This window comes from Gavialis gangeticus, unplaced genomic scaffold, assembly GCF_001723915.1.
Source record: "Gavialis gangeticus isolate Ggan-Ray unplaced genomic scaffold, GavGan_comp1, whole genome shotgun sequence".
NCBI lineage: Eukaryota > Metazoa > Chordata > Crocodylia > Gavialidae > Gavialis > Gavialis gangeticus.
Window position 1 is genome coordinate 168,256,743 of NW_017729032.1, and position 4,843 is coordinate 168,261,585.

Below are 4,843 nucleotides of genomic sequence, written 5' to 3' on the forward strand. Positions count from 1 at the left end.
GTGAAACAAAGACTTCTCTCAGATGACAAGAAATGAACCTGAGTACCAGTCAAACTGGAAGGGGGGTGCACCAATAAAGATTTTTTGGGTCGATACCGGTGGTCAATTTTTAATGAGCCATATTGGCCAATACTGATCTGATTACTGATATGCTGCCAGGCAGCTTGGAGAGCAGTGTCTAGCTGTAAGTCTGTTGTGGGGGAAGGGGTGGGGGTGGGGCAGATTGAGGCCCCAGCAGTAATGGAGGGAGTGGGGCAAGGCGAGGGGCAAGCACTGCACAGTTGGGGTAAGGTGCAGTATGAGGCTCTTAGTGGCTCATCTGGGGGTGGGGGGCTGGTGGCTTCTGCCACTGGCTTCACCCTGGGAGGGCATGGGGGGGTCATGTGCTCCCAGATTTTTGTGCGGGGCGAGGGTAGGCTGTCACTGCAGGCTGAGGTCAGGGCCCCCACCAGGCTGTTCCTAGCAGTGGGTAGCTGGGCTGTGCTCAGGTGGGCAACAGCAGCGCTGGGGGGAAAGCTATGAGGGGGCTGCAGCCAGTGGTGACACATAGGGGGTGGCAGTGGTGATGAGCACGGGGGCCAGGCAGGAGTGCCAGTTCCCCCCCTGCAAGCCCCGGCTGCTCACTGCAGCTGCTCCCAGAAGTGGCCACAGCCACTCTTGGAAGTGGTTGCAGTAATTGGCCATCATGGGATTGGCAGCAAGGGATTGACTGCTCCTCCCCTGGGCAGTGAGATTGGCTGTGGGGAACACCTGTGGTCAGTGGGACTGGTCACAGGGGAGGCATATGCCCCCCCCATCTAAGGTGGCACCAGTTGCCCATGGCTGCATCCACTCCAACATTTGTCGTAGTCCCTCCCACCCCCCAGTGCTGCCACTGCCCACCCCAAGAGGAGCCCCAGCCCAGACACCCAGCTGGGAAGAGCCCAGTACCACCCCTGGCCCCAACCTGCATTGACAGCCCACCCTTGACCCACTCACAGATCCGGAGGCGTATGCCCTCCACCCCTGTGGGGTGCGTACAGCAATGGGAGCTGTCTCCCCAGATGAGCCACTCATGGCTCCATCCCACAGCCCTCCCTGGTTGTGCAGCACCTGCCCCTGTCCCAGTGCCAGCCTCGCAACCCCACTCCTTCCCTCACTGCTGGAGCCTCGATCTACCCCCTCATGCCCCTTCTCTCACAACAGACTTATCAGCCAGACCTAGCTGGTCTCCACACTGCTGAGCTGTGCTCCTGGCTGCCTGTGTGTTGCGCTGCAGCTGCGCCATGTGTGGGGCATTTATCAGTGACATTATCAGCCACATTAGCTGAAAAAAAGCTGTTTGCTGATGCTGTCACTTTTCCTTATATCACTGTGATCCAGTATGGGACTGATGTATTGGTGCACCTCTAGCAGAAACCTACATCAACCCTTAAAAAAAATCAGAAAATTTTGAATTTGCCCTTTGAATTCCACGTATGGTACAGATATGTAGGATATATTATTTCCAGTCCTGCCAAAGTCTTGTGTCATCTAAAGATACATAATGACAATTCATAGGTCATACGGTTTCTGTTCCTAAAGGTTAAATACAGATATTACACTTTTACCAGTGTAAGTGATTGGAAACTGGTCTCTACCCATAACAGAACAGAAGTTTAGCATGGTCTAAACATAAGTTTGACACACACAGACTGGTTTAAAAATGGTGGAAGTCAGTCTAAGATTTGCCCTCCCCATCAGAGGGTGAATGTGTGTTCTGTTCACTACCAATCTAAACTGTGTTGCTTACAGAAAACCATGCAACTTAGATCATTTCTGCCTTGTGCTTTTCAAATGTTTGTACCTAGCCAAAGAGTTGTGATATACACTCATCAAGTATAGGCTTATATGGAAAAGAAGCTTGAGTGTGCTGAGTATTCTGAATTCTGGGTCACTATGAATTTACTGATGTTTAAGCTGGTAAAATCTACAGAGAGAAGATCCAGAACATCCCATGCTTCAGGATGCATGCAGTGAAAACAGTCTTAGACAACCTGTTAGTATTTTCAAATTATATCATGTGAGCAGCCTTTGCAGAGCATGAACTAAAATCATTTTCTGAGGCTGTTCATTCAAATGCTTCCAGTCTGTTTTCATCTTCTTTTCTCAGTGTCCTTGTTTCAGCATGATAAAGCAACACTGACAGTACAAGGACATTAAAAGCCTCAGTTTAACTTGTATGGATATATCTGAAGATGCATGCCAGAGTTGTGCTTATTTAAGATGTTGCATGATGATATGACCCTTTGAACCAAATTTATACTTGATCTTGCACCTTTTGTTGCCATGACATTCAGATAAAATGGTTCAGATATTTTCCCTAAGGCAAACCAACAGCTAGCACATTCCAAGGAGGTATCCCTTCTTGTACTCTTCATTTTTTGAATACTGATGTGCAAACTCTTGTTCAGAAGCAGGCACGCCATTAAGTTCTCTTTGTAAACCTTCAGGATATTCTGGGGAAAAAAAACAACTCCACAATACATCTTGAATCTCTAAAACCTTTTATTTAGTTCTTATAACCTTTACCCTGTTAACCTTAGTGATCTCATTTTCTACAGCAGCTTTCAAATTGTTTCCTCTAAAGCACTGAGAGAGAAACAAGTGACACTGACAATATGTACATTATCATCGTTCTGCAATGGATAGAGTGAAAAATGATTCTAATACAACTTCATCAATAATTATGACATTTTTTATGGTAGCTAAACATCCTTTAACAAATATTGTACATAACTTTTACTTTGCTGTGAGAAGAACACAGTGAAAGCCAAATTTCTTCATAGCAACACCGAATCAAATGTTCCTTGTAAGACTATAAACTCACAGGGTAGCATTTGGTGGGTATCTGAAAAGCAAAAAATAGATTCTCAACATTGACACATCTTTTCTGTTCCAATAAGGGGGATAAAACTGCAGTTTAAAATAATTAAAGTAATTATTTTCCCTATACAGAACTGCTGAAGACATTTAAGCATTTTGTGATGTCATTTGGGCTCTATAAAGTCATCACTACTACTCTGGGGTCAATTTCTTTTCAGGTTTCTTTGAGAAACTTGAAAAATGTTATTTTTGGTTTTGAGGTTTTTGACAAACTTAATGCATATTTATTGTATTATTATTATTTACTTAGTCAACAAAAATATTTCCTATCCAAAATGTTTTAATGGAAAATCTTACAGTAAGTCTCATTTGGATTGTAGCTTCCCTAAGAGGCTTAGGGAGTGGTGTGAGATGCACGGGGAAAGCCCATCATGCCCTTGCACCCCAAAGCCCCCCAGTGACCCCCAACTGTTGCAGAGCTCCCCCGTCAACCCCCAGCAGTAGCCAGAGGTAAGCAGGGCCCGTGGTGGGAGGGGACTAACTCAGCTCAGCTGTGGGAGGCAGCTGAGTAGGAACCAGGGAGCATCTCGCCCCGCCCCAGCCCCTATTTTGTCCAGCCCCCCAGGGAGCCACACAACCAGAGCCATGCAAACAGGCTGCACAAACAGGTGCACTTGTCTGCCCTGCACATGAGTTAACACGGAGTTTGCACAGGAGGGTGAATGGAAGGGCTCGTGGCCCCACTTGTGAGCCCCCCTAGGGAAACCAGTCCCAGCTGTAGCCAGCCCACCAATGGCATGACATGGATGGGCACATGACACACCCCTCAGGTCCCCTCGGAGTCTGCGGCCCCCTCCTCTGGCACCTCAGAGACCTCCACCCAAACAGAGCCCATGGTTCTGGGCTCCACACAGACGGAGTCTCTGCCTCTCAGCTGTGGGGGCTGCCTATCACTTTTTCAGGCTCTGGAGCCTGGGAGCATGGCCATCTCTCCTTGTGGGGTCTGTTCTCTACTGGGGTCTCTGGCATGCCAGCTAGAGGAGCTCCAGGCCACAGTCCAGAGACTGCGCACCATCAGGGACCGTGAGCAGGAGATAGACTCCTACTGCCAGGCCCTTCTTCCTGGGAAATGAAGGGTAGACCACGGTCTCCTTCCAGGACAAGAGAGGACCCAGAGACCTCCCATTCTGTGTAGCCATGAGGTTGGACCAAGGTGGTCAAGGGCCCCAAGGCCTGCCACACCAAGTCCCCACCCTGCTGGAGCTTTGCAACAGGTACGAACCTCTTGCAGCTCCTGCAGGCAACACAGACTCAGCTGTAGCTACCACCCCCACTCTCCCTAAGACAAAACACAAAGTGTTTGTCATGGAAGACTCCATCCTGAGGGGGATGGAGGGTACAATCTGCCACCCCAACCCCTTGGCCTGGGAAGTTTGCTGCTTCCCAGGAGCACATATCCGAGACATTGTGGAGAAGATCCCTAAACTCCTCCAGCCCACTGATCACTACCCTATGCTCCTCATCCATGTGGGTACCAATGACACAGCTCAGAACCCTCCCAGCCAGGTCATGAGGCACTACAGGGATTTGGGAGTGGGGCTTAAGGGGTTGGGGGAACAGGTGGTGTTTTCCTTGATCCTTCCAGCTTCAGGCTATGGGCTGAGGAGGGAGAGGAGGATCCAGGTAGTGAACCAAGGGCTGTGTCGCTGGTGTCATCAGGAAGGCTTCAGCTTCCAGGACAACAGTCCGCTCTTTGGTGAGAGAGGCAGTGAGCTGCTGGGAAAGGGACAGCCTCTACCTCTTTCCACTGGGGAGGAGGCTCTTCTCAGCTAGACTGGCTGACCTGCTCCACTGGGCTTTAAACTAAGCCCACTGGGGGCAGGGGGACTACTGCTACTGCTGGCCCACTGAGCAACCCTTGCAAAGCCAGCAGCCTAAGGCACTTAAGGGACCCTACCCCTGCCCCAGCCCTAGAGCAAGCTGTGGACAAGGCAAGAGA